Consider the following 12355-nt stretch of genomic DNA (forward strand, 5'->3'; position numbering starts at 1 on the left):
ACCTGAGGATATACCTGTTGTATGGTCACAGAATTAACTCTTATTTTCTTTAGCTTATCGTCCCTGTGTTCTGCACCCAGAAGCTATCCCAAGCCTCTAATTATTCATGTTGCCCTTTGCTGTGCTGAATCCATCAGAGGGATCAGTTCTAAATACAATATTCAAAGCATGGTATCCACAACTCATTCAAATGATTTTTACTGCAGAATAGTAATGTTTTGCATTGCGACCCCCTTCCTAATAACACTCAACACTATTTACTTTTTTCTTTGACAGCTTGTGAAAATTGAGTTATGTTTTTACAAAAGCACCTATATAAGAACACTGAATGTTTTTTGCATATTTTATTCTTATGAATTATTTCCCATTTTTGAAAATGTGATTCTATTTTATCCCCCATTCACTCAGTTTTGTGAGATCTGAGTTTACAACTCTGACTCAAGCCAGTGGTGAAATCAAGTCAGCTCTAGATTATTATCAGTTCTTTTCTATAATCACTGAAATATTTTTAAAGTATCACCACTCTAGAAGTACTTGATTGAAATTAACAATTCTGACCATCACCTAAGATACCCGATTATTTATACTGCTCAAAAAAGAGAAGAAAAAAAACTTTAAGGCCATCCGTGAAAATACTGAATGTTCTGTCCAAAGGAATACGTGCATTCCCTCTACAAAATGTGGGTTGAATCCTCCTTTGTACATTTATTTATACTGGAACTGTAGAGAGAGTACAATAAATCACTTCTGCTAGGCTCAGAATAAACCTTGACATTAACATTTCAAAACACTATCTGCTATGAAATTAATGCTTTCCTAGCAAACACACTTCCACACTTTGCCCAGGATGTTTGTAAAACACATTGGCTGCTATGCATTTCAAGTCAGCTCACTGAAAAAGCCCCCAGGTAAGGTCGGGGCTGCTTCCTTCTCAGACTTGCGTGTACATACAGTTTGGATTACCCTTACTTGGTTGAGAAGGCATTAGAAACATCTTTAATTTGCTCTTAGTGGAGAGGAAGAGCAACTTAACAATGTCCATGTATTTAAAAAGACACTGAAGAAATAAAACTGAAAATCTATCTGGGGGTTCACAGACTAATTCTTGGTATGTTGGACCAGTGTAGGCACCTGTGCTGAAGGCTGCACATCCATCAACAGTGCAGGTTACGATGACCCAATGGCAAACATTTTTTAGTGATTGAACCCTCTTTTCAGCAGTTGATGTCATTTTAAAAAGGTTTCCACTGTTGTACCAAGCAGGCAACTTGATGAGGATCTTATTTTCTATAGTAATTACTGCAACACCTACCCGTGCTCCACTTGTATCCACTCAGGTATGTTTCCAAATGGCATTTCCCTTGTTTGCTGTTATCCCAGTAGCCACTTCCCCATATCTTTCTAACACAGCAAAGAAAACCACACTCATCTATCATCCCACTCCTTATCAAAAGGCCTGACATGTACTCTGGTGAGCCTTCAGTCATTCCCTCTTTTGAGTTTTCAGTGAGACTTCTCAGGTGAGGTTTCATTTTACTGTTAAATGATATAATCTACAAAAAAGAGGCAATCCCACTCCCCCGTAACCCTGACACACCATCCTCATTTTTCCTATGCATTCATGTTAGTAGTATTCAATCCGATCTCACAATGAGCTGATTTAGAAAACACAACCCCCTACAAAAGAGCCATTATTTTTTGGCTGGTTTAGCTCCCAAAACAGGCGTACTGTACTGGTCTAACGAGCACAGGTGCTACCAGAAAGCAGGGGCCAGAGCTATGTGCTTTGGTGGCAGATAGCCACTGGGTCGGGTTAGCTGTAATGTGAAGCCTTACTCTCAGGCTGTCCCTTATCCCTTAGTTCCTCATAAGCATAAAAAGCACAGTTACTTTGCTTAGCTTAGAACTCTAATTTTCCACAATTAAGATTAAAACATTTGATAACTGATGCACAGAAAGCAATTTAGCTGCCTTACTGTTTCTGTCCAGCTGTATACTGCCCAGCTATAGCTCAGGTCATACTGGAATTGTGAGCTGCTTGGGGGAAATGTTCTTCATGTCTGCTTGTGCAAAGCTGGGGTCACAGCATCTCTTATACTTCATTTTCACTCTGCTGTACTGCTGACTTGAATATAAAACTGTTAAAATTTTATTGGAAGTTTAACTGAAATCCAGTTGATGCATGTCTTCGCTGACAGAACCTGAGGCACAAAGAAGGCATCAGAGAAAAAGAAGCAAGACATTCTGTGGTCGTGCTTGTTACTGATTCAACCCCCTGGGCTATTTTTGACATCTTCTCGTTATGGGAAATACAGTCAGTAAGGGTCAAGAGGAAACAGTCATCAAACTACACACGGAAGGTAATTGCTGAAGTATAGAAAAGCAAACTTTTGTTTCAAAGCAGTAGCATGAGCTAACCAGCTAGGGAAGCTGTAAGGGCAGCCCACACGTAGCAAAGGACACATACACAGAGACCTTAAATGGCTCATGCCACTTCTGCAAATCAGGCTACTGATACAACAGATAGAACAAGAAGAAATGTCCACGTGACTGGTACACGTCATATAACAAAGTTATAGCAACCCATGAATCAAGCCTGAAAACAGTACAACGAGCATCACACAGTAGGCCTCCCCAGAGCTGTTTCTCAGGGACTCTTTAGGAGAATTTATTGGGCTATGTAAATAGAGACTTTCAACAATCTAACAATTTATTTTTTTTTTTTTAAGACCATTGATCTAACCACAACTACAGGTCATGATGAGTTATCATTCTTGCATCCTTAGAGCAGGACACGGCATTCTGATCACCAGAGTTACCTCTCACCTGGAAAATCAGAGAGATGACTCACACCAGATAAAGCAACAGTAACCGGCCTGCCTTTACCTCCAGATCCCTGCAGAAGATTCCCTCTGGTATTGGTAAGATAGAAAAAAATAACCTCTCAGGTAGTATAGGAAGTTTCAATAAAATCACCTCTGTGCTGTAACCAGGGATATTGAAGTTAGTATGTGACAGAACTGAAATTCACAAATAGTAACAAGAACTGAATTACCTAGACTGTTGGTGTGTTGGGTGGGTTTTTTAGGGAGGAGTGAGGTGGGATGGCAGGGGGGTAGCATTTAAAAAACAGATCTAGATCTCAACAGCAAGAATTCTGTTCCCTTACACACTTGAAGAATTTGGAAGGTCCTGACAGCAAACCTGGCTTCTTCATAAAACAACCCATTCATGCCAATAAAATGCAGTGGGTTCTTAAGGATTTGCAACATTTTCTGTATCAACTATAACTCAGATCTTCAAACTATGTGTCAAGAACCCCATCAAAATAAGACTCACCATCAAAAAAAGACTTGAATTGAACCGCAGAGTAGGAAAAGAAATCTGAAAAGGCTTTACTTTGGTGGGGGCAAGATGGTGTCTGAACTCAGACATCAGACAAGAAGTAAATGTTTCTCACTGTCCTTTTCAGCACTGCCTTTCAGACGGTAGCAAGCTGGTGAAGAACCTTTTCCATCTAAAGTATCTTTGGAATCCTCTTAACAGAGGATCAGCAGATTCCCAATTACATGATCCAGAGAAATTTGCGGCTGATCTCAGCAAAGAGAAATGAGATAACTACACTCTGTTCTGTCAGAAACCACTTCCTCACAAACGGACTTAAAACTATGCAAGCATATATGAAAAGTAATTGCACTGCTGCAGGCTCTACAATAATGCCTTGAATGATGATTATTCAGCCTTTTTGCAATGCACGGGATATAGCAGAATTTCAAAAAAAATCTCATAAAGACCATGATTCTGCTAAAAATAGAAAACCACTTTTTAAAAAATCATGTGCTGCAGCAGCTCTCTCTTTTGCCTATCTTTCTAGGGCAAAACAAAAACTACAAAGCAAGTTGCAGCCTAAGGACTGGAAAGAACTGAGAACTGATCAGCTTCCTTTTTCCTGAAACCTCGCTTTTGAGGAAATACCCAAAGAACAGCCCTGGCAACACAGCAAAGCACAGACACATTGTCAAATCTTTTCAAGAAGCAATTTAGATCGAGTAGTTACTATCAAAAGCAATATAATAACATACACCAAAGAACTAAGACTTGCTGCTAGTTATACTCTGACTTTCAGAGATATACACAGAGAAAGTGCAAGTACATGACAAGAAGGCAGTGGGCGGAAGAGAAAACATGTACCAATATATTCGAACTTCAGAGAGATTAGCAAAACACAATTTTAAAAGTTGCCAAAATTTTATACACTTGGAAACAGAAAAAAAATAAGCAAACAAACTCCATCATCTGTTGTAACATCCATGGGTTCCCATTACAAATCTTTTAGTCAGCCACTGCCCATATATTCCCCTGGACCACCCTGGGATATTCTACTCCCAGCTCCAGGTTAAAACTGCATTATTTTTGTCCCCCAGACAGCTCAGCTGTCAGACAGTTGTTCTGTCTGATGATTCCTTCTCAGTAACAGCTCTCCAGGTGGAGCTTAGGGAATAGGTGCATCTGTCCCAAGGCTTAAGCCTTTGTGCCCTTACTGTGAGATTCTGTGACCCCTTCACAATGCTCTACAAGAAAGCCTCTGTACTGCAGTGATACTTGTATGAAAAATCCCCGGAAGACTTAAAATATATGAGGAAAAGAACAAATGCCTTTTTTTTTTTTGACATCATTCTAACTTAGGGGACAGCTCTCTCTTTCTGCCTTTATCAATTTTTAGAAAAACAGTTCTGAAATCACATTTAACTGAAGTACGAGAGACCTTTAGCATTAGCTTTCCCCGTGTCCTGTTGCACCTGCAGCCATTTTTAAGCAGGCAGCACGTCAGCACCTCAAACCAGTGCCATATCAGTTACCAACACCTTGTTTCTCAATGCTTTAGTGAGCAATTTCCCATCAATTACAGCAAACAGGATGATGACACTTTGTTGACCTAAAGTGTACAGAAAGTTTAATCCATACCATTGGTCAGATAGAAAAATGCAATTAAGTCTAATTGCAATTAGGAAGAAACAGACTGAAAGCATTATTTTATCTCAATCCTCTACACTCTCTTGAAATGTTAAGAATGTGACAGTTTGTTTAACCCTTTTTCTAATTGCAGAGCACACATGTGTATGACACAGCCTTGCCTTCATTCTTCATTAACTCCAAGGCAGCTCTGCCAAATTTTAAAAATTTTCAAGAAAAGCTTGAACAAGGTCACATAAAATGCAGGCAGTTGGCTTTTAATAGAAAAAAAAAAAAAAAAAAGAGTAAATTATTAAACTGAATGCTATGCCTAGCTGCATGGCACTTTTAATCCTAAAGAGCTTTAGTAACTCTTCTGTTCCAAGGTTAGTTCTCCCAACTTAAACAACTGCTTTCATACCACCTAAAAAATCTCAAAGGAGAGATTTTGTTTAGAAACAGTATATGTAGTTGAAAGCAAGTATTTCTATTCATCCTATTCCATACTGGTACTATTACACAGCACTACTGTGATACTGAAGATACTTTCTAAGTGATGATTATCCCCCAAAACACATCTTCCAGATGATAGCTCTTATCTCTGTTATACAGAGACAAGTTGAAGCTGAATGATTCGCTCTTCTTCAGAGCCTTGGCATGCACCTGATTCCCTGGTTCCTTAGACTTTGTCATTTTAACTTTGCTTCTTTTCAGTAAAGTTTTCTGAAAGACCTTGACTCTAACTCAGTTTGTTTCTACTCGATCATAAACAAACAAAACCACAAAAGGTAAATCAAAGATTAAAAAAAAAAAAAGCCTATTTATTTTCCATATTAACTTATACAGAAGGTTTTAAAGGCTTTATAAAACAACTTTTTAATGAGATATTTGCTGTATTTTCTCAAGCTAAACCTTACAGACTGTCACATCACTTAGCTTTTTGCTCCACTACAAAGTCTGGGGTTTTAAGTCTGATTTTTGTTGTTGTTTGTTTCAGTGACTGAAACAAACATCATAAAAATTATAAAAACAGAGATCTTACATTGACAAGTGGCCAAGGCCAGATCAGCTATACCCAAATCACTTGTAAGATGAGGTTATTTAACTTTTTCTAGAGCACTTTCAGCAATAGATATCCCATTACCTCCTTCAGATATCTAACCCCATTTTTATCTATCCACAGAGCTGGAAAGTTTTCTTCCAGCACAGAAATCTCCCTTTGTGCTATTTAGGACCATTATTTCTTACCCTACCTGGAGGGAAGAGTTTATTACAGTCCCCTCTGTAGCAATCCTTACTGTATTTGAAGCCTATCATTATGCCTGCCCACCTCTGCCATAACCTAAGCAAGTTCAGTTCTCGCAGTCCTTCCCCAAAGGTCCTAACTGCAACCCTCCCCTAAGTGCTCTTCAAGTGGTCCAAATCTGCTCAAAGTACAAAACAAAAAACAGCCAGTACCCCATCTGAGGCCTTACACTGACCACTGCAGAAGCATTTCCTATTTTACACACAACCACAATCCTTTTCTTATGTCCCACTGTGACTCCTGTACGATTTTTTAACGGTCATGACTCATTTGTGCTCATTTTGTGATACAGCTGCTTATTTGCTGAGCTCCTGCCCAGCCAGTTGTTTCTCATATTTAAGTCTATTATTGCTACCCTAACATATTATTTTGCATTTCTCTTTACTGAACTGCCACCCATGTATTTCAGATTTTTTGTGCCATTTGCTTGGACCATTTCATACTCTAATGCTTGTATGGCCCCCTCGATATGCACTGCCCAGGCAATATGTAAATGTGCTCTGTTCTATCATCCAGGTCACAAGCTGAAAGACTAAACAGGATTAAATTCAGGAAATATACCTGCTAAATTCCACTCACTGCACTCCTTCAATCTGAAATGTCCCTAGAGCATGTAATTAACAAGTAACTAACCAGCACAGCAAACCATCTGACAGTATCTAGTTTTGGTGTTTCTGTATTCTTTAGCTGTGGAGAGAGAACCCCTAATTTCAGCACTACTGGACTTATTCTACCAGATGATCTTTCAAACAACATAGACAAGGGAATGAGGCTCTGGCACTCTCCTTCCTCTTTAACATGTTTGTCTGTGGCACAGTAACCCAGTTGCACAGCTCTTCCAATTTTGATTTTGGGCTATATTCTGATACTACAAAAACACTTCAGCTCACACACACACCCTAAACAACAACAAAAACACTCTGCCCCTAAAAAAACTCAGGTCATATATGTGCACATGTACACACCAATACAACAAAAAGAAAAGCAACAACTAAAACCAGGATAATACCACTTAGGCACCAACAAGCAAACTGTCAAGCACACACATTTCCTCTTCACATTTCTAAAGAAAATAAGTGTTTTAAACAAAGTTCAAATCACTACATTTTAAGGACAGAATTAGGTTTATCTCGTGACAGAGCTGTACAAGGCAGACAAAAAATCCCACTGCTCTGCTACTGGCAGGTATTCTCTAGAAACAAGCTTTTACTCTGACCCGTCTTAACAGGGGTTTGTCTGGCACGTGTGCATCCCATTAATCAAAGCAAACATCTGTGTCTAAATACGGTATTTAACGGAACTAGTATAAACACCTTTAAAATCTTGGGCAATTACATTTCTGTCTTGCCAACATTCATATTCTCTATATCCTACGATGAAGTTTGATAGACCAGTAAAAATGGAGAGCAGAGAATGGCAATTTAACAGATAAAACATTGCTGAAAGGGGAGTCAAGTGTTTTCAGAAGCAACAAGACAAAAAGCTATCAGCTTAATGCAAAGCAAAAAAAATGAAATTGAGTATCAGGTGAAACTTGCACCAAGGGGTGATGAGCTACAGCAAGAAGCATCACAAAGAACTTTGTCACAAGAGGGAATGATCTTGGTGCCCTTCCAAAGGATTCCAGAGGATTGGACTAGCTGATCTTTCTGCATTTCTACATTTAACTGGACTCACTGTAAGCATTAAACATTAAAGGAACTTTAAAGAACGGTCATTGTAACTTAATCTACAAAGCTTTTGGTCCAAAGTTGTATATAAACAACAAACCTCCCATATGACAAATTCTCTAAGTAGTTGAATGCAAGCTTGTAACTAATATCCAAGATTATAACACAAATTCTAAATTAAAGTGTCAACCCATTATGTTACAAAACCAAGTATTTTACTTTGGTTATGAAGCTGCACCTCAGCAAAGAACCTTTTTAAAAGTCTTTTTGTTTAATAACAGCATCCAGGAAGAAAGAGAACATGCTATTCAATGTTTAGGTCTGCATTTCCTAATGGTATTTTGAGTTACTCAAACTGAAAGAAGGTTTTCACAAAGTTAAAATAAACTCTTACAAAGGTTTTTCTACACCACAGGCGGTTTTTAAAGCAGAAGCCATATATACAACGTTCTTAAAGCCGGAACAATATAGCCATAAGCATAAAGTTTATCAGGAGCAAGTTCTTATAATAAGAAGCTTGATTCCCAGCAAAGAACACTTAATTTGGAAACTAAGAAAGAAAAAAAAAAAAAAAAAAACCTTTCTCACTACAGAAGTGAGAAAGTTTCTCGCTTTCTGCAACTTCACTCCCGCCTACAGAGGTGGAAGATTTTTTTCTTGATCAAGGTTTTTAAGGACAAGTTCTACAAATATCTGTCTGGAATAATCTTAGAATATTTATACCAACCTGGAAGAAGGGGAACAATAGGTCTTCCAGTACTGTGTTTCTGGGATTTATGTAAGTACAGTGTAAATCTGTGGCTATAAGCAAGTGCTGAATCTTGAAATTAAGCTCTCCCTCTCAAATCTCTTTTTTTTGACCGAGGAGACCTGTATCATGAATTCCCACAAAATGCAAAGACTTCCCGTTTTGGGAAAACCAAAACAAAGAGAACACCAATAGATCATGCATAAAGACTTCAAAGAGCTTTTTGAATGTTGAAGACTACTTAAAAAAAAAAAACAAAACAAACACTTAAACAATGGGGAATAGAACAGACTGACTGCCAAGACTTCTATTCCAACTCGATGAGTACTTTTAAAAACTCTTTTCTTATTCCTCTTAGCCAACATAGTGGTAAAAGAGAAAGCGAAGTCTTTCCACCTTGTATCAACCACACAAGGATCACTGACCAGATGCCAACTTACTCCTAGTACCTAGAAAGATCTGGAAGAACAAGTAACAAAATTTCCTTCCAGTCTCCTTGAAATACTGGGAGAGCAAAGTCTTCACTCTGTATAAGGCAGAGAGCAGACTTGAATCTCACATCACAAGTACGCCAGAAACACCAATAGATGTTACAGCAATCATGCTGGTCAGCACTACAATCGATGCCCATAGGATACATTCCAAAACTATGTGTAAGACATCTAGTTATTTTTGCATATTAAATGTGTAACAACACCAAGCTTTAAGATCTGATTTACTATTTCTCATTTTCCAGAAATATTAAATATTATGAGATGAAACATACGATTGAACTTCAGCTCTAGACAGCTCAGTAACTAAGCTACCTAATACAGCTTAGCTCAGTAACTACATGCTTATGACATGCAATGCAAAGACAAATCGTTCCAGTTAATGGTGGTACAGCTGATAACTGCAAGAAGAGCCTAGGTTCTACGCAAACATGATCTCAAGTTAAGGTTGCTAACTGCTGCTCCTTACGGACACACATGGCTGCACTGTGTAACAGCCCAAAACAAAAAGCATTTACTGTAATTTCAGGACATTAAATGTTTTTATTAAGTAAACATAGACACTGTAGAAATCCTGCAACCAAAGTTGTTCATGCCCTGAATGACTTGCTGGAAGTCACATGCTGAAGTAAAATCCTAACCAGACCTTTCTAAGGCAAGGGAGTTTCATGAGTGGCTTCAACTGGGTGAGAATTTCACTTCATAGCCGATCTTTTTTTAAAACTGAGGCCTACAAACACTAACACCTCACTACATATTCATCACTATAAAGGAATTGAATTTTTCTTCTCTACACCACGTTTTCTCATTTTTTTCCAGTTTTCATTAAGTAAATACTAACATAATTCACCTGACAAACAGTATTGTAAGATCAAAAAAAGAAAAAGAAATTAACAAACTGCAACAGTAACTCATCAGCCTATTTTCTGAGAAGTTCCACTTGCTTACAGAAAGAACCACGTTTTGCTAGCCCCAAGCTACAGAGCCTTCCGGATCACCAGTCCTTGTAGAAGCTAGAAGAGGGGGAAGTCTAGTAACTGACTGCAGGGTAGAAATATACCCAAGAGGCATGCCCTTGAGGGTTGTATGAGTTATTATACAGTATGAAACACAGCGCACACTTGGAGCTTTGATCTCTATCTGCACAGTATTAGTTCAGTAATAAAGGCAACACCAACGGGACACAAGCAAATACACCTACAACCACCAAAGAGCAATCACGATGCGTTTAATGACTGCAGACCTCTTCCCAACACACAGCTTGCAAGTTTGAAGCCAAATAACCCCTTATTTTATAAAAGTTGTAGGCTCAGTTACGTGGCACGCTAAGCCTGCATCGCTATATGAAGAGTTCCAGTCCCTGACCACAAGTGCTGCGGGTGTTGCTGTACTCGGGGAGAGACCGCCGGCCCCATAAGGAAGAGCCATATGCTCTCCCTTCGAGATGGGGACCCGGAGACAAAGGGGCCATCGCCGAGCCGGGACACTTGGAAGAATAACTGCGGCAGCATCCGAGAGCAGCCGAAGCCAGGAACGTTTCCCAACCCGGGACAACGAGGGGCCGCAGCGTGCCAGGCGCTCGGCTCTGCGGTGCCAGGCGGCCGCTGCCGGGCCCCACAGCCCCACAGCGGCTGGGCTCCTGAGGGCGCAGAGACCCGGGACGGCCGTGCCGAGGTGCGACCCCCCCCCCACCCGGCGGCTCGGGGGCCCGGCCGGGCAGCTCGCAGGGCGAGGCCGGCCCGAGGGGCCGGGGGCTGGCGGCACAGCGGCGGCCGGGCCGGGCCGGGCCGTGCCGGTGGCCACAGGCGGGGCTGCCCGAGGGGCGGCGGGGTAAGGCCGGGCCCGGCGGTGCCGCAGCGGCCGGCGCTGCGAGGGCGCGGCGGGGCGAGGTGAGGTGAGCTGAGGTGAGGCGGGGCCGCGCCGGGGCCGCTCCCTGAGGAGCCCGAGGCCGCGGCGCTGCCCCGGGGCCGGGCGGCGGGGGCGGGGCGGGGGCTGCGCGCGGGGTGCCCGCCCCCCGGCCCGGTACCATTACCCAGCACGCCCAGCGCTGCGCCGCCATCCCGCAGCCGGCCCGCTCCCGCAGGAACCGCGGCACCTCGCGAGACTTCGCTTCCTTCGCACCCCCCTCCCCCCCCCCCCGCAACCCCGACTCCTTCTCCGTACGGCCCCGCCCCGCGACCCGGCTCGGCCCCGCGCGCGCACGCGCACCGCCGCGCGCCCGCTCGGCCCCAACATGGCGGCCGCGGCGCCGCGCACGTGTCGCCGGCCCCGCCGTGTGTCAGGGCGGGCGGGAGCGCGCACGGCCGGCCGGGGAGGGGAGGGGAGGGCAGAGGAGGGGGGCGGAGCTGCCGCGCACGCGCGGGAGGCGCCGCTGCGGGCCAGCTGATTCGAACGGGGCGCGCGAGCCGCCGCCTCCTCCCGCACGCGCTGGTCACGTGGGGGCTTCCCCCCTCGCCTTCCCTCCTCCTCCTCCTCCTCCCCCTCCCCCGGCGGGTCCCGACCCCGTCCCCGCCCGGCTCCCCCCTCCCCCGGGGCCGGGCCCGGGCCCTCACCTGCCGCCCGCTCCCGGCCGCGGCCCCGGCCGCGCTCCGCTCCCTCCCCTCCGCGCTGCCCGCACCCGGCGGCGGCGGCGGCGGCTCCGCACAGCGCCTGCTCCCCTCAGCGCGGCGGCGGCTCCTTCCGCTTCCTTCCCCTCCCCCTCCCGCCGCTGCGCTGCGGCGGGGACCCGCTCCCTGCAGCTCCGCCTGCTGGCTGAGGGCGGAGGCGGCCGGCGCGGCTCGGCACGGCGCGGCGCCGCCTGCCCGCCGCCCCCCGGGGCATGCCCAGGGCGGGGGGCGGCCCCGAGGGGGGCAGCGGCCGGGCCGGCCCCGCCCGCGGTGCTGGGGGGCTGCGGGGGGCGCCGAGGGGCTGAGGAGGACGAAGCCGAGCGGCTCCCCCGCCCGCGGGACCGTGATGGGCAGTGAGGCAGCGGGGCTGTGCTGCTGCTGCCGCAGCCTCCTGTTTGCCTCCAGCCGGCGCGGGGTCGCCGAGTTACCGCCGAGCGCGGAGCCCGCTCAGAAAGGGCGTTATTTACCTCAGGGCTCCTACGGAGGGAGAGGCACTATCACGTATTTATCGCTATCCTCTCGATTTTTATTTTTTCCCTGATAATTCACAGTTATGGTTCACCTGGAAGAGCTTCAGCTAA

The 12355-nt window shown here is 44.3% G+C and overlaps 1 protein-coding gene across 5 annotated transcripts in view; it reads right to left on the minus strand.

Moving 5' to 3' along the window:
• The window catches only part of ZZZ3 (zinc finger ZZ-type containing 3), a 60294-nt gene extending 48417 nt beyond the window's left edge, over positions 1–11877 (minus strand). For 3 of the 5 annotated variants that reach the window (XM_068691394.1, XM_068691395.1, XM_068691396.1), the window contains exon 1: positions 11721–11877. The gene's annotated coding sequence lies outside the window, so the exon portion shown is untranslated. Of the gene's footprint in view, positions 1–11200; positions 11321–11720 lie in introns of those variants that run through there. The other 2 variants (XM_068691391.1, XM_068691392.1) reach the window with 2 other exon arrangements.
• Positions 11878–12355: the final 478 nt, after the last annotated feature.

The sequence above is a fragment of the Anas acuta genome, chromosome 8 (genome assembly GCF_963932015.1).
Source record: "Anas acuta chromosome 8, bAnaAcu1.1, whole genome shotgun sequence".
In the NCBI taxonomy this organism is placed as follows: Eukaryota; Metazoa; Chordata; class Aves; order Anseriformes; family Anatidae; genus Anas; species Anas acuta.